This window comes from Bombina bombina, chromosome 6 (assembly GCF_027579735.1).
Source record: "Bombina bombina isolate aBomBom1 chromosome 6, aBomBom1.pri, whole genome shotgun sequence".
Classification (NCBI taxonomy): domain Eukaryota; kingdom Metazoa; phylum Chordata; class Amphibia; order Anura; family Bombinatoridae; genus Bombina; species Bombina bombina.
In genome coordinates this window covers 1632240-1651174 of record NC_069504.1, presented here as the reverse complement: position 1 = coordinate 1651174, position 18935 = coordinate 1632240, and the positions used below count along the sequence as shown (strand labels likewise).

General features: G+C 34.5%; 1 protein-coding gene across 1 annotated transcript in view; it reads left to right on the top strand.

The window, feature by feature from the left end:
* Positions 1–18935, top strand: part of TYMP (thymidine phosphorylase) — a 470962-nt gene that overhangs the window by 298861 nt on the left and 153166 nt on the right. The window lies entirely within an intron of this gene.

Sequence of the window (18935 nt, the reverse complement as noted above, 5' to 3'; positions counted from 1 at the left end):
CTGTATTTATATGTATGTGTCTGTCTCTCCTTCTGTATTTATATGTATGTGTCTGTCTATCCTTCTGTATTTATATGTATGTGTCTGTCTATCCTTCTGTATTTATATGTATGTGTCTGTCTCTCCTTCTGTATTTATATGTATGTGTCTGTCTCTCCTTCTGTATTTATATGTATGTGTCTGTCTATCCTTCTGTATTTATATGTATGTGTCTGTCTATCCTTCTGTATTTATATCGTATGTGTCTGTCTCTCCTTCTGTATTTATATGTATGTGTCTGTCTCTCCTTCTGTATTTATATGTATGTGTCTGTCTCTCCTTCTGTATTTATATGTATGTGTCTGTCTCTCCTTCTGTATTTATATGTATGTGTCTGTCTCTCCTTCTGTATTTATATGTATGTGTCTGTCTATCCTTCTGTATTTATATGTATGTGTCTGTCTCTCCTTCTGTATTTATATGTATGTGTCTGTCTCTCCTTCTGTATTATATGTATGTGTCTGTCTATCCTTCTGTATTTATATGTATGTGTCTGTCTATCCTTCTGTATATATCTAGTGTCTGTCTATCCTTCTGTATTATATCTAAGTGTCTGTCTCTCCTTCTGTATTTATATGTATGTGTCTGTCTATCCTTCTGTATTTATATCTATGTGTCTGTCTCTCCTTCTGTATTTATATGTATGTGTCTGTCTCTCCTTCTGTATTTATATGTATGTGTCTGTCTCTCCTTCTGTATTTATATGTATGTGTCTGTCTCTCCTTCTGTATTTATATGTATGTGTCTGTCTATCCTTCTGTATTTATATGTATGTGTCTGTCTCTCCTTCTGTATTTATATGTATGTGTCCTGTCTCTCCTTCTGTATTTATATGTATGTGTCTGTCTCTCCTTCTGTATTTATATGTATGTGTCTGTCTCTCCTTCTGTATTTATATGTATGTGTCTGTCTCTCCTTCTGTATTTATATGTATGTGTCTGTCTCTCCTTCTGTATTTATATGTATGTGTCTGTCTCTCCTTCTGTATTTATATGTATGTGTCTGTCTCTCCTGTATTATATGTATGTGTCTGTCTCTCCTCTGTATTATATGTCTGTCTATCCTTCTGTATTTATATGTATGTGTCTGTCTCTCCTTCTGTATTTATATGTATGTGTCTGTCTCTCCTTCTGTATTTATATGTATGTGTCTGTCTCTCCTTCTGTATTTATATGTATGTGTCTGTCTCTCCTTCTGTATTTATATGTATGTGTCTGTCTCTCCTTCTGTATTTATATGTATGTGTCTGTCTATCCTTCTGTATTTATATGTATGTGTCTGTCTCTCCTTCTGTATTTATATGTATGTGTCTGTCTATCCTTCTGTATTTATATGTATGTGTCTGTCTCTCCTTCTGTATTTATATGTATGTGTCTGTCTATCCTTCTGTATTTATATGTATGTGTCTGTCTATCCTTCTGTATTTATATGTATGTGTCTGTCTATCCTTCTGTATTTATATGTATGTGTCTGTCTCTCCTTCTGTATTTATATGTATGTGTCTGTCTCTCCTTCTGTATTTATATGTATGTGTCTGTCTCTCCTTCTGTATTTATATGTATGTGTCTGTCTCTCCTTCTGTATTAATGTATGAGTCTGTCTATCCTTCTGTATTTATATGTATGTGTCTGTCTACCTTCTGTATTATCTGTATGATGTCTGTCTCTCCTTCTGTATTTATATGTATGTGTCTGTCTCTCCTTCTGTATTTATATGTATGTGTCTGTCTCTCCTTCTGTATTTATATGTATGTGTCTGTCTATCCTTCTGTATTTATATGTATGTGTCTGTCTCTCCTTCTGTATTTATATGTATGTGTCTGTCTATCCATCTGTATTTATATGTATGTGTCTGTCTCTCCATCTGTATTTATATGTATGTGTCTGTCTATCCTTCTGTATTTATATGTATGTGTCTGTCCTTCTCTATATGTATGTGTCTGTCTATCCTTCTGTATTTATATGTATGTGTCTGTCTATCCTTCTGTATTTATATGTATGTGTCTGTCTATCCATCTGTATTTATATGTATGTGTCTGTCTATCCTTCTGTATTTATATGTATGTGTCTGTCTATCCTTCTGTATTTATATGTATGTGTCTGTCTCTCCATCTGTATTTATATGTATGTGTCTGTCTCTCCTTCTGTATTTATATGTATGTGTCTGTCTATCCATCTGTAACTATATCTATCTACGTATCTGTATCTATATATATCTATATGTCTGTCTCTCCTTCTGTATTTATATGTATGTGTCTGTCTCTCCTTCTGTATTTATATGTATGTGTCTGTCTCTCCTTCTGTATTTATATGTATGTGTCTGTCTCTCCTTCTGTATTTATATGTATGTGTCTGTCTCTCCTTCTGTATTTATATATATGTGTCTGTCTATCCTTCTGTATTTATATGTATGTGTCTGTCTATCCTTCTGTATTTATATGTATGTGTCTGTCTCTCCTTCTGTATTTATATGTATGTGTCTGTCTATCCTTCTGTATTTATATGTATGTGTCTGTCTCTCCTTCTGTATTTATATGTATGTGTCTGTCTCTCCTTCTGTATTTATATGTATGTGTCTGTCTCTCCTTCTGTATTTATATGTATGTGTCTGTCTCTCCTTCTGTATTTATATGTATGTGTCTGTCTCTCCTTCTGTATTTATATGTATGTGTCTGTCTCTCCTTCTGTATTTATATGTATGTGTCTGTCTCTCCTTCTGTATTTATATGTATGTGTCTGTCTCTCCTTCTGTATTTATATGTATGTGTCTGTCTCTCCTTCTGTATTTATATGTATGTGTCTGTCTCTCCTTCTGTATTTATATGTATGTGTCTGTCTCTCCTTCTGTATTTATATGTATGTGTCTGTCTCTCCTTCTGTATTTATATGTATGTGTCTGTCTCTCCTTCTGTATTTATATGTATGTGTCTGTCTCTCCTTCTGTATTTATATGTATGTGTCTGTCTCTCCTTCTGTATTTATATGTATGTGTCTGTCTATCCTTCTGTATTTATATGTATGTGTCTGTCTCTCCTTCTGTATTTATATGTATGTGTCTGTCTATCCTTCTGTATTTATATGTATGTGTCTGTCTCTCCTTCTGTATTTATATGTATGTGTCTGTCTATCCTTCTGTATTTATATGTATGTGTCTGTCTCTCCTTCTGTATTTATATGTATGTGTCTGTCTATCCTTCTGTATTTATATGTATGTGTCTGTCTATCCTTCTGTATTTATATCTATGTGTCTGTCTCTCCTTCTGTATTTATATGTATGTGTCTGTCTATCCTTCTGTATTTATATGTATGTGTCTGTCTCTCCTTCTGTATTTATATGTATGTGTCTGTCTCTCCTTCTGTATTTATATGTATGTGTCTGTCTATCCTTCTGTATTTATATGTATGTGTCTGTCTCTCCTTCTGTATTTATATGTATGTGTCTGTCTCTCCTTCTGTATTTATATGTATGTGTCTGTCTCTCCTTCTGTATTTATATGTATGTGTCTGTCTATCCTTCTGTATTTATATGTATGTGTCTGTCTCTCCTTCTGTATTTATATGTATGTGTCTGTCTCTCCTTCTGTATTTATATGTATGTGTCTGTCTCTCCTTCTGTATTTATATGTATGTGTCTGTCTATCCATCTGTATTTCTATGTATGTGTCTGTCTCTCCTTCTGTATTTATATGTATGTGTCTGTCTATCTTCTGTATTTATATGTATGTGTCTGTCTCTCCTTCTGTATTTATATGTATGTGTCTGTCTCTCCTTCTGTATTTATATGTATGTGTCTGTCTCTCCTTCTGTATTTATATGTATGTGTCTGTCTATCCTTCTGTATTTATATGTATGTGTCTGTCTATCCTTCTGTATTTATATGTATGTGTCTGTCTATCCTTCTGTATTTATATGTATGTGTCTGTCTCTCCTTCTGTATTTATATGTATGTGTCTGTCTCTCCTTCTGTATTTATATGTATGTGTCTGTCTATCCATCTGTAACTATATCTATCTACGTATCTGTATCTATATATATCTATATGTCTGTCTTTCCATCTGTAACTATATCTATCTACGTATCTGTATCTATATATCTATCTATATGTCTGTCTATCCATCTGTATCTATCTACGTATCTGTATCTATATATATCTATATGTCTGTCTGTCTGTATCAATATCTATCTGTCTATCCATCTGTATTTATATCTATATGTCTGTCTGTCTGTATATCCTGTCAACTATTATCTATCTACTTATCTGTATCTATATATATTCTATATGTCTGTCTATCCATCTGTATTTATATCTATGTGTCTGTCTATCCATCTGTAACTATATCTATCTACTTATCTTTATCTATATCTATCTATATGTCTATCTATCCATCTGTATTTATATCTATGTGTCTGTCTATCCATCTGTAACTATATATATCTACTTATCTGTATCTATATCTATCTATATGTCTGTCTTTCTGTCTGTATTGATATCTATCTGTCTATCCATCTGTATTTATATGTATGTGTCTGTCTCTCCTTCTGTATTTATATGTATGTGTCTGTCTATCCTTCTGTATTTATATCTATGTGTCTGTCTATCCTTCTGTATTTATATCTATGTGTCTGTCTCTCCTTCTGTATTTATATGTATGTGTCTGTCTCTCCTTCTGTATTTATATGTATGTGTCTGTCTCTCCTTCTGTATTTATATGTATGTGTCTGTCTCTCCTTCTGTATTTATATGTATGTGTCTGTCTATCCATCTGTATTTATATGTATGTGTCTGTCTATCCTTCTGTATTTATATGTATGTGTCTGTTTATCCTTCTGTATTTATATCTATGTGTCTGTCTCTCCTTCTGTATTTATATGTATGTGTCTGTCTCTCCTTCTGTATTTATATGTATGTGTCTGTCTCTCCTTCTGTATTTATATGTATGTGTCTGTCTCTCCTTCTGTATTTATATGTATGTGTCTGTCTCTCCTTCTGTATTTATATGTATGTGTCTGTCTATCCTTCTGTATTTATATCTATGTGTCTGTCTATCCTTCTGTATTTATATGTATGTGTCTGTCTCTCCTTCTGTATTTATATTATGTGTCTGTCTCTCCTTCTGTATTTATATGTATGTGTCTGTCTCTCCTTCTGTATTTATATGTATGTGTCTGTCTCTCCTTCTGTATTTATATGTATGTGTCTGTCTATCCATCTGTATTTATATGTATGAGTCTGTCTCTCCTTCTGTATTTATATGTATGTGTCTGTCTATCCATCTGTAACTATATCTATCTACGTATCTGTATCTATATATATCTATATGTCTGTCTATCCTTCTGTATTTATATGTATGTGTCTGTCTCTCCTTCTGTATTTATATGTATGTGTCTGTCTCTCCTTCTGTATTTATATGTATGTGTCTGTCTATCCATCTGTATTTATATGTATGTGTCTGTCTCTCCTTCTGTATTTATATGTATGTGTCTGTCTATCCATCTGTAACTATATCTATCTACGTATCTGTATCTATATATATCTATATGTCTGTCTTTCTCTCTGTATCGATATCTGTCTATCCATTTGTATTTATATATATATATATGTCTGTCTATCCATCTGTATCTATCTACGTATCTGTATCTATATATATCTATATGTCTGTCTGTCTGTATCAATATCTATCTGTCTATCCATCTGTATTTATATCTATATGTCTGTCTGTCTGTATATCTGTAACTATATCTATCTACTTATCTGTATCTATATATATCTATATGTCTGTCTATCCATCTGTATTTATATCTATGTGTCTGTCTATCCATCTGTAACTATATATATCTACTTATCTGTATCTATATCTATCTATATGTCTGTCTTTCTGTCTGTATTGATATCTATCTGTCTATCCATCTGTATTTATATGTATGTGTCTGTCTATCCTTCTGTATTTATATGTATGTGTCTGTCTCTCCTTCTGTATTTATATGTATGTGTCTGTCTATCCTTCTGTATTTATATCTATGTGTCTGTCTATCCTTCTGTATTTATATCTATGTGTCTGTCTCTCCTTCTGTATTTATATGTATGTGTCTGTCTCTCCTTCTGTATTTATATGTATGTGTCTGTCTATCCTTCTGTATTTATATGTATGTGTCTGTCTCTCCTTCTGTATTTATATGTATGTGTCTGTCTCTCCTTCTGTATTTATATGTATGTGTCTGTCTCTCCTTCTGTATTTATATGTATGTGTCTGTCTCTCCTTCTGTATTTATATGTATGTGTCTGTCTCTCCTTCTGTATTTATATGTATGTGTCTGTCTATCCTTCTGTATTTATATGTATGTGTCTGTCTCTCCTTCTGTATTTATATGTATGTGTCTGTCTCTCCTTCTGTATTTATATGTATGTGTCTGTCTCTCCTTCTGTATTTATATGTATGTGTCTGTCTCTCCTTCTGTATTTATATGTATGTGTCTGTCTCTCCTTCTGTATTTATATGTATGTGTCTGTCTCTCCTTCTGTATTTATATGTATGTGTCTGTCTCTCCTTCTGTATTTATATGTATGTGTCTGTCTATCCTTCTGTATTTATATGTATGTGTCTGTCTCTCCTTCTGTATTTATATGTATGTGTCTGTCTATCCTTCTGTATTTATATGTATGTGTCTGTCTCTCCTTCTGTATTTATATGTATGTGTCTGTCTATCCTTCTGTATTTATATGTATGTGTCTGTCTCTCCTTCTGTATTTATATGTATGTGTCTGTCTATCCTTCTGTATTTATATGTATGTGTCTGTCTATCCTTCTGTATTTATATGTATGTGTCTGTCTCTCCTTCTGTATTTATATGTATGTGTCTGTCTCTCCTTCTGTATTTATATGTATGTGTCTGTCTCTCCTTCTGTATTTATATGTATGTGTCTGTCTCTCCTTCTGTATTTATATGTATGTGTCTGTCTCTCCTTCTGTATTTATATGTATGTGTCTGTCTCTCCTTCTGTATTTATATGTATGTGTCTGTCTATCCATCTGTATTTATATGTATGTGTCTGTCTCTCTTCTGTATTTCTATGTATGGTCTGTCTATCCTTCTGTATTTATATGTATGTGTCTGTCTATCCTTCTGTATTTATATGTATGTGTCTGTCTATCCTTCTGTATTTATATGTATGTGTCTGTCTCTCCTTCTGTATTTATATGTATGTGTCTGTCTCTCCTTCTGTATTTATATGTATGTGTCTGTCTATCCTTCTGTATTTATATGTATGTGTCTGTCTATCCTTCTGTATTTATATGTATGTGTCTGTCTATCCATCTGTATTTATATGTATGTGTCTGTCTATCCTTCTGTATTTATATGTATGTGTCTGTCTCTCCTTCTGTATTTATATGTATGTGTCTGTCTATCCTTCTGTATTTATATGTATATGTCTGTCTCTCCTTCTGTATTTATATGTATGTGTCTGTCTATCCATCTGTATTTATATGTATGTGTCTGTCTCTCCTTCTGTATTTATATGTATGTGTCTGTCTATCCATCTGTAACTATATCTATCTACGTATCTGTATCTATATATATCTATATGTCTGTCTTTCTCTCTGTATCGATATCTGTCTATCCATTTGTATTTATATATATATATATGTCTGTCTATCCATCTGTATCTATCTACGTATCTGTATCTATATATATCTATATGTCTGTCTGTCTGTCTGTATCAATATCTATCTGTCTATCCATCTGTATTTATATCTATATGTCTGTCTGTCTGTATATCTGTAACTATATCTATCTACTTATCTGTATCTATATATATCTATATGTCTGTCTATCCATCTGTATTTATATCTATGTGTCTGTCTATCCATCTGTAACTATATATATCTACTTATCTGTATCTATATCTATCTATATGTCTATCTATCCATCTGTATTTATATCTATGTGTCTGTCTATCCATCTGTAACTATATATATCTACTTATCTGTATCTATATCTATCTATATGTCTGTCTTTCTGTCTGTATTTATATCTATCTGTCTATCCATCTGTATTTATATGTATGTGTCTGTCTCTCCTTCTGTATTTATATGTATGTGTCTGTCTCTCCTTCTGTATTTATATGTATGTGTCTGTCTCTCCTTCTGTATTTATATGTATGTGTCTGTCTCTCCTTCTGTATTTATATGTATGTGTCTGTCTCTCCTTCTGTATTTATATGTATGTGTCTGTCTCTCCTTCTGTATTTATATGTATGTGTCTGTCTCTCCTTCTGTATTTATATGTATGTGTCTGTCTCTCCTTCTGTATTTATATGTATGTGTCTGTCTCTCCTTCTGTATTTATATGTATGTGTCTGTCTCTCCTTCTGTATTTATATGTATGTGTCTGTCTCTCCTTCTGTATTTATATGTATGTGTCTGTCTCTCCTTCTGTATTTATATGTATGTGTCTGTCTCTCCTTCTGTATTTATATGTATGTGTCTGTCTCTCCTTCTGTATTTATATGTATGTGTCTGTCTCTCCTTCTGTATTTATATGTATGTGTCTGTCTCTCCTTCTGTATTTATATGTATGTGTCTGTCTATCCTTCTGTATTTATATGTATGTGTCTGTCTCTCCTTCTGTATTTATATGTATGTGTCTGTCTCTCCTTCTGTATTTATATGTATGTGTCTGTCTCTCCTTCTGTATTTATATGTATGTGTCTGTCTCTCCTTCTGTATTTATATGTATGTGTCTGTCTCTCCTTCTGTATTTATAGTATGTGTCTGTCTCTCCTTCTGTATTTATATGTATGTGTCTGTCTCTCCTTCTGTATTTATATGTATGTGTCTGTCTATCCTTCTGTATTTATATGTATGTGTCTGTCTCTCCTTCTGTATTTATATGTATGTGTCTGTCTATCCTTCTGTATTTATATGTATGTGTCTGTCTCTCCTTCTGTATTTATATGTATGTGTCTGTCTATCCTTCTGTATTTATATGTATGTGTCTCGTCTATCCTTCTGTATTTATATGTATGTGTCTGTCTATCCTTCTGTATTTATATGTATGTGTCTGTCTATCCTTCTGTATTTATATGTATGTGTCTGTCTCTCCTTCTGTATTTATATGTATGTGTCTGTCTCTCCTTCTGTATTTATATGTATGTGTCTGTCTCTCCTTCTGTATTTATATGTATGTGTCTGTCTCCAATCTGTTTTATATGTATGTGTCTGTCTATCCATCTGTATTTATATGTATGTGTCTGTTTATCTTCTGTATTTATATGTATGTGTCTGTCTCTCCTTCTGTATTTAAATGTATGTGTCTGTCTTCCTTCTGTATTAATATGTTATGTTGTCTGTCTCTCCTTCTGTATTTATATGTATGTGTCTGTCTCTCCTTCTGTATTTATATGTATGTGTCTGTCTATCCATCTGTATTTATATGTATGTGTCTGTCTCTCCTTCTGTATATTATATGTATTGTGTCTGTCTATCCTTCTGTATTTATATGTATGTGTCTGTCTATCCATCTGTATTTATATGTATGTGTCTGTCTCTCCTTCTGTATTTATATGTATGTGTCTGTCTCTCCTTCTGTATTTATATGTATGTGTCTGTCTCTCCTTCTGTATTTATATGTATGTGTCTGTCTCTCCTTCTGTATTTATATGTATGTGTCTGTCTCTCCTTCTGTATTTTATATGTATGTGTCTGTCTCTCCTTCTGTATTTATATGTATGTGTCTGTCTCTCCTTCTGTATTTATATGTATGTGTCTGTCTTCCTTCTGTATTTATATGTATGTGTCTGTCTCTCCTTCTGTATTTATATGTATGTGTCTGTCTATCCATCTGTAATTTATATGTATGTGTCTGTCTCTCCTTCTGTATTTATATGTATCTGTCTGTCTCTCCTTCTGTATTTATATGTATGTGTCTGTCTCTCCTTCTGTATTTATATGTATGTGTCTGTCTCTCCTTCTGTATTTATATGTATGTGTCTGTCTATCCTTCTGTATTTATATGTATGTGTCTGTCTCTCCTTCTGTATTTATATGTATGTGTCTGTCTCTCCTTCTGTATTTATATGTATGTGTCTGTCTATCCATCTGTAACTATATCTATCTACGTATCTGTATCTATATATATCTATATGTCTGTCTATCCATCTGTATTTATATGTATGTGTCTGTCTCTCCTTCTGTATTTATATGTATGTGTCTGTCTCTCCTTCTGTATTTATATGTATGTGTCTGTCTCTCCTTCTGTATTTATATGTATGTGTCTGTCTCTCCTTCTGTATTTATATGTATGTGTCTGTCTCTCCTTCTGTATTTATATGTATGTGTCTGTCTCTCCTTCTGTATTTATATGTATGTGTCTGTCTCTCCTTCTGTATTTATATGTATGTGTCTGTCTATCCATCTGTATTTATATGTATGTGTCTGTCTCTCCTTCTGTATTTATATGTATGTGTCTGTCTCTCCTTCTGTATTTATATGTATGTGTCTGTCTCTCCTTCTGTATTTATATGTATGTGCCTGTCTCTCCTTCTGTATTTATATGTATGTGTCTGTCTCTCCTTCTGTATTTATATGTATGTGTCTGTCTCTCCTTCTGTATTTATATGTATGTGTCTGTCTATCCTTCTGTATTTATATGTATGTGTCTGTCTCTCCTTCTGTATTTATATGTATGTGTCTGTTTATCCTTCTGTATTTATATGTATGTGTCTGTCTCTCCTTCTGTATTTATATGTATGTGTCTGTCTCTCCTTCTGTATTTATATGTATGTGTCTGTTTATCCTTCTGTATTTATATGTATGTGTCTGTCTCTCCTTCTGTATTTATATGTATGTGTCTGTCTCTCCTTCTGTATTTATATGTATGTGTCTGTCTCTCCTTCTGTATTTATATGTATGTGTCTGTCTATCCATCTGTAACTATATCTATCTACGTATCTGTATCTATATATATCTATATGTCTGTCTATCTGTATCTATATCTATCTATATGTCTGTCTGTCTATCTGTATATCTATCTAACTATCTATCTGTAACCAACTCAGTTATAAAATGATCAATTCACCATGTATGAGACTCCAAATAACAAGCTTAAAGGGACACTCTACGCAAAAAATTTCTTTTGTGATTCAGATAGAGCATGAAATTTTAAGCAAATTTCTAATTTACTCCTATTATCAAATTTTCTTCATTCTCTTGGTATCTTTATTTGAAATGCAAGAATGTAAGTTTAGATGCTGGCCCATTTTTGGTGAACAACCTGGGTTGTCCTTGCTGATTGGTGGATAAATTCATCCACCAATAAAAAAGTGCTGTCCAGAGTACTGAAACCAAAAAAGAGCTTAGATGCCTTCTTTTTCAAATAATGATAGCAAGAGAACAAAGAAAAATTGATACTAGGAGTAAATTAGAAAGTTGCTTAAAATTGCATGCTCTTTCTGAATTACAAAAGAAAAAATGTGGGTTCAGTGTCCCTTTAAGTCAGTTTAACATTATACAAAATTTAATACATATAAAAATACAAGTAAAGTATTATTTAATTAATCTATTGACACCGGTGTCAAAACAAACTTCCTACTCGTTTAAAAATTGTTAGCAAGTTTTCTCTACTTCAAAAGTATTAACTAGATATGTGATTTATCCATATAGTATCTATTAATCAGAATGGAATCTAAATAGTAACACCTCGCAGAAAAAACGTATGCCTAGATTACGAGTTTTGTCGGTAATGCTGTGCTTTGCTAACGAACAGTTTATTCTCACCGCTCACCTACAGACAATGCTGGTGTTACAGGTTTCTACAAACCCGGCGTTAGTCGCAAAAAAGTGAGCGTAGAGCAAAATTTAGCTCCACATCTCACCTCAATACCAGCGCTGCTTACGGTAGCGGTGAGCAGGTAAAACGTGCTCGTGCATGATTTCCCCATAGGAATCAATGGGGGAGAGCCAGCTGAAAAAAAACTAACACCTGCAAAAAAGCAGCGTAAAGCTCCTAACGCATCCCCATTGATTTCTATGGAGAAACACTTTTAATGTCTACACCTAACACCCTATCATGAACCCCGAGTCTAAACACCCCTAATCTTACACTTATTAACCCCTAATCTACCACCCCCGACATCGCCGCCACCTGCATTATATTATTAACCCCTAATCTGCCGCTCCGTACACCGCCGCCACCTACATTATATTTATTAACCCCTAATCTGCCACCCCCAATGTCGCCGCAACCTACTTACACTTATTAACACCTAATCTGCCGCCCTCAACGTCGCCGCCACTATATTAAATTTATTAACCCCTAAATCTAAGTCTAACCCTAACATCCCCCTAACTTAAATATAATTTTAATAAATCTAAATTACTATCATTAACTAAATAATTCCTATTTAAAACTAAATACTTACCTATAAAATAAACCCTAAAATAGCTTCAATATAACTAATAGTTACATTGTAGCTAGCTTAGGGTTTATTTTTATTTTAACTAGGTAGAATAGTTAAATAGTTATCAACTATTTAATAGCTACCTAGTTAAAATAAATTCAAATTTACCTGTAAAATAAATCCTAACCTAAGTTACAATTACACCTAACACTATACTATAATTAAATAAATTCCCTAAACTAAATACAATTAAATACAATTTAAAAAAAATATCTAAAGTACGAAACCCCCCCACTAAATTACAGAAAATAAAATAATTACAAGTTTTTAAAACTAATTACACCTAATCTAATCCCCCTAATAAAATAAAAAAGCCCCCCAAAATAATAAAAAGCCCTACCCTATACTAAATTCCAAATAGCCCTTAAAAGGGCCTTTTGTGGGGCATTGCCCCAAAGTAATCAGCTCTATTAGCTGTATAGAAAAGTACAATACCCCCCCCAACATTAAAACCCACCACCCACACACCCAAACCTACTCTAAAACCAACCCAATACCCCCTTAATAAAACCTAACACTAACCCCTTGAAGATCACCCTACCTTGAGAAGTCTTCACCCAGTCAGGCCAAAGTCCTCAACGAAGCTGGGCAAAGTGGTCCTCCAGACGGGCAGAAGTCTTCATCCAAGCCGGCCAGAAGAGGTCCTCCAGATGGGCAGAAGTCTTCATCCAGGCGGCATCTTCTATCTTCATCCATCCGGCGCGAAGCAGCTCCATCTTCAAGACATCCGACGCGGAGCATCTTCTTCAAACGAAGTCCAACTGAAGAATGAAGGTTCCTTTAAATGACGTCATCCAAGATGGCATCCCTTGTATTCCGATTGGCTGATAGAATTCTATCAGCCAATCGGAATTAAGGTAGAAAAGTTCCTATTGGCTGATGCAATCAGCCAATAGGATTTAGCTGGCATTCTATTGGCTGATTGGATCAGCCAATAGAATGCAAGCTCAATCCTATTGGCTGATTGCATCAGCCAATAGGATTTTTTGTACCTTAATTCCGATTGGCTGATAGAATTCTATTGGGGGATTAGATAAGGTGTAATTAGTTTAAAAAAAATTGTAATTATTTTATTATTTTCTGTAATTTAGTGGGGTTTTTTCGTACTTTAGATAAAAAAAAATAAAATTGTATTTAGTTAATTAATAATATTATTATTATTATTATTATTTATTTGTATAGCGCCGCCAAATTCCGTAGCGCTGGGTACAGTGATAGGGGTATACAATGACAAAGATTTGTGATAAAATACAAAACAAAACATATCTAGTACTGGAGGAAGAGGGCCCTGCTCCGGAGAGCTCACAGTCTACAGGTTTAGGGTGCAGAGACATAAGGTTGGGGTAGCTTGTTACATCGGTTGTATTTGCAGCAGTGAGTCAGGCAGTTCATGTACATGCGTTAGTTTGGTTCGGATGCGGGATGGAGGAGAGATGGTAAGCCTCTCTGAATAGGTGGGTTTTCAAGGGTCGTCTGAAACTATACAAGGTTGGAGACAGTCTAATGGAGCGGGGTAGAGAGTTCCAGAGGACAGGAGCAGCATGTGCAAAGTTTAGGTAATTAATTTAATGATAGTATAGTGTTAGGTGTAATGGTAACTTAGGTTAGGATTTATTTTACAGGTAAATTTGAATTTATTTTAACTAGGTAGCTATTAAATAGTTAATAACTATTTAATAGCTATTCTACCTAGTTAAAATAAATACAAACTTGCCTGTAAAATAAAAATAAACCCTAAGATAGCTACAATGTAACTATTAGTTATCTTGTAGCTATCTTAGGGTTTATTTTATAGGTAAAAAATACAAATATAAATATTTATAATGCAATAAAAAGCCCTATATTGCCTCCCCCCCTCCCCCACCAGGCTTCCAAGGTGATGCCCAGTGCATCATGGGGCCTCTGGGGGTGTCTCTAGCCTGCCTCATCATAGGGGCAAGCTAGGGTCACCCAATCTAAGCCTTCCACACCAAAAAAAAATAATAAAAAAAAAAATATCCCATTTGTCTGATCATGTCAATATTTGTAAATATTGACTCTGATCAGTGTGGATCTCCCTCCCTCTCCTCACTTGCAATTTTGTTGGAGAGAGAGAGAGAGAGAGAGACCTGTATTTAGCAGAGAGAGATTTATTTATTTTATTTGTTAAAAAATTAGAGAACCAAAGGCTCTTTTCAGAGCCATTAACCCCTAGCTTGCCAGTGATCGCTATAAATCACTGGCAGTAGCATAGCTGTACTTTTTTGCTGTCTGTGCATTTTTTTAGGGGTTAATTTTGTTGTAATTTTTTAAAAACCCAAAGGCTCTTTTCAGAGCCATTTAGTTAATTAATTTAATTGAAATTTACATTTTTTAGTAAAAAATTTTCTGGGACAGATACAAAAATGTCCCAGAAAACATATAGTGCTGAGGAGGCGTATGCCATCCTTGCGTCAGAGTCAGATGCCTCTATGTCTGACTCAGACCCCAATTTTGACCATGCCATATGCTCAGATACATCACTAGATGCAGTCTCAACTGATAGTGATGTATCTGTGGCTGCTAGCCCCCCTGCTACCCCCCCTGCCAGTCCCCCTGCTAGCCCCCCTAAAAAGTGATCTCTTAATTTCTGCATGATAAAAAAATTGCAGAAATTAAGAGATCACTTTTTAAAGAATCATATTTGTAAATGTGCAAACAAAAATAATTCTGTGAATTCAAAATTGTACATTAATGATCTGGGTAGATGTCTAGATGAAGAAAAGTACTTTTAAAAGGTTGTTTGTTTTTTCACCATTTTACCCAACCAAGAGCACCACTTCAAATATAGTGTACAAATGTTCCCATCTGTCAGCTGTACTTATGGATTTTGAAAATGCTGTACTCTATATGGTCTTGGTGGAACCATATGCTGTGGTACTCATACTATTAGATCTGGTTAAATGCAGGATTTAGGCTTGTTGGTATGTATTTCAAAATTAAGTCAGCTGTAGTGTAAACACTGAGCAATCTTAGTCTGAGAGTATAACATTTTATGAAGATGTAAAAATCTTAGATAAAATGCCTCCTTGCATCTGGAAAGTCCTTGCATAAAGGGGCAGTAAACTGGAATTATATATATATATATATATATATATATATATATATATATATATATATATATATATATATATATAAATGCATATCTGCCAAAAAGGGCACCTACCATTTGTGTATTGAGGAGGAAACATTTCTGCATGGTTTTAAATATATAATTTCTACAGCATTGTCAAATAATCATAAATACACTGCTGTTAAAAAAAATGTGTTTTTATGGACCCTTGGCCCCACCATACAACTACTACCACACTGAAGTTACAATCCAAAATTGCACAAAGAAATAAAAAACATTTGCTAAGTAAGTTCTACCTCCTCTGCAAATGAAAGTGATCTGCCATCTGACTCACACTGTACCAACAAAGTGCCAAGTCTGTCTCACACTGTGCATAGTGGTTTAGTGCACACTCAGAAATCCTCTCAAATGCTAATACTTTACTCTTTGTAATAACATTTCCCATGCTCAATTAGCACTCTGCTGTAGTACCCACTGGTGGCTGCCAAAATTATTTTTTTTTTTTTTTTTTTTTTTTTTAGTTCTTGCATCATGGGCCCCCCCTGGCCCATTGGGCCCCTGACAGGAGTCACCCCTGTAACCCCCTGATAGCGGCCCTGCGGATAGCCACCTTGACCCTCCAGGTTGCCCAGAACATATGGGAACCACTGGCAAGATTGTCTGGGACCTGATATTACCCCAAATGAACAAAGGGTATCACTTGTACTTGGACAATTTTTATACAAGTGTCCTTTTGTTCAAGCTACTGTATTGCTTTGATACAGTAGCTTGCGGTACAATTAAAAAGAACCGCGCAGGTTTCCCAGGACAACTTGTACGCACCCGGCTACGAAGGGGGGAGACCTCAGCTCTGCGCCAAGAGGAGCTGTTGGCACTTAAGTACAGAGACAAGAAGGATGTATACCTTTTTACCACCATCCACAATGAGAGGACGGTGGCGGTCTCTGTACGTGGCAGAGCTGAGATCATAAGGAAGCCAGTGTGCATCAAGTCTTATAACCGGCATATGGGTGGGGTTGATCTGGCAGATCAGCTGCTGCAGCCCTACCTAATTATGCGGAAGACAAGGGCCTGGTACAAAAAGGTTGCAATTTACCTAATGCAGATTGCAACCCACAATGCTTTTTTGTTGTTGAAAAAAGCAAACCCCGGAATGAAACAGACTTTTTTACAGTTTCAGCTCCAGATCATTTCGGGGATTTTGTACCATGATGCACCTGCTCCCCTGGCGGTGATGGGAGAGAGCAGAGTTGGGGCTACCCATTTTATTTTTAAAATCCCCCCTACTGCCGCAAAGCAGAAACCACAAAAAAAAAATGCAGAGTCTGTACCAAGAGGGGGCAGAGAAGGGACACTGTCCTGATTGCCCTGGACAGCCTGCACTCTGCATTGGGGACTGCTTCAAGCGGTACCATACAATGGTCAATTTTTAACAAAATAAATACATTTGCTGTTATTTTTTTATTTTTTTTGGTTATGTTTACTGTTAGATGTTTTTGTTGTTGTTGTTTTTTTACTTTTACTGTGCCAGATTTGTACATTTCACTATTTTTTTCTAAAATTGGGCCTGTTTTTTTTTTTTTTAACCAAAACCCCTGTCAAACCTATGCATGGGGGACATAGGTGTTCTCAGGGTGCCTTGCAGAAAACAACCTGAAGTATTTATTATAATAACTTACAACAGTCTCTCCTAAATCATAGTCAAAAAGCAATGTGTCTGTAAAAATGAAAATTGAAAAATTACCACCATACATTTTCTCCAATTTTTTTGGCTAAAACAGTTGCTTCAAAGACATCACAGCACACCATATACAATACCTTGGGGTGTCATCATTTCAAAAATATACACTTTCATGGCAATAAATAAAACTGGGGTATGCAATAGGCCTATCTTTAGTTTGGGGCCTATCAGAAGAAATACTCTCATTTTTAATAACTAAAATCACAAGTCATAAAATTGTAACATAACCTTCCCAAAATCCTGGCAAACCTATGCATGGGGGGCATAGGTGTACTCAGGGTGCCTTGCAGAAAACAACCTGAAGTATTTTTTTGCACTAACTTACAACAGTCTCTCCTAAATCATAGTCAAAAAGCAATGTGTCTGTAAAAATGAAATTTAAAAAATTACCACCATACACTTTCTCCAATTTATTGGGCTAAAACGGTTGCTTCAAAGGCATCAAAGCACTCCATATACAATACCTTGGGGTGTTAACATTTCAAAAATATACACTTTCATGGCAATAAATAAAAGTGGGGTATGCGATAGGCCTATCTTTAGTATGGGGCCTATCAGAAGAAATACTCTCAATTTCAACTCAAATTACAAGTCATACAATTACATTGTATCCCTCTGGTTTAAATGAAGTAATCGATCTAGCTGTTTTCTGATATAGTAATTAATCGAGATAGGTTTTAGTTATATATTACTGCTTAGAATAGTTTGCAATGACTCTTTTGTCACTCACATGTTTAGAATATATTTATTGATGAATAGGCACTAAAATATCCCTAGTTGTAACACATAGGTTATTCTATTAGTTGTTATAAGCATTACACATAATATAGAATTTTTTGTTATACATCAAAATACTACTTATATAGTATACACAGTACAGGAATGATTATCATTCACCACTGTAGGGCAGTTTACTTATCTGTCTATATTTTTATATAGCACATTTAGATGCCTCTATACTAGATGTAATCACTATTATGTGATGTTAAGTACACCTTATGTTGTTTATTATAGTGATTTAGATGTTTACAGGATGTATCATTTATTTATTTTTTACACTTATATCAGTAGTTATTATAGAAGGTCCCAATACCTATTGTTTCATTGGATATAGGGGTACATTGTGATGCATAATATTTTTACACATTGTTCTTCTGGTCAGGGGCGGACTGAGACCAACCAGGGCCCCCCACCCCCTTGCTCCACCTACCTACCTCCTCGGCTCCTCCTCCACCCTATTGCCCCTCCCCTGCCATGTTTTTAATTGCCATATAAAGTGAGACAATTTTGTATCCTTAAATATTTTAAGAAGAACACATATTTCCATAGTGTTTCAGGCAGATACTGACTTTGCAATCTCCTTACAGGGAAGTTTTTTCTTTCATGATTTAGCAACTTTAAGCAATTTTCTAATTTACTCCATATATCATTTTTTCTTCATTCCCTTGCTATCTTTATTTGAAAAAGGAGGAATGTAAGCTTAAGAGCCGCCCAGTTTTGGTTCAGTACCTGGGTAGCGCTTGCTAGTTAGTGGCTAAATGTATCCTCCAATCAGCAAGTGCTAACCAGGTTCTGAACTAAAAATGGACCAGCTCCTAAGCTTACATT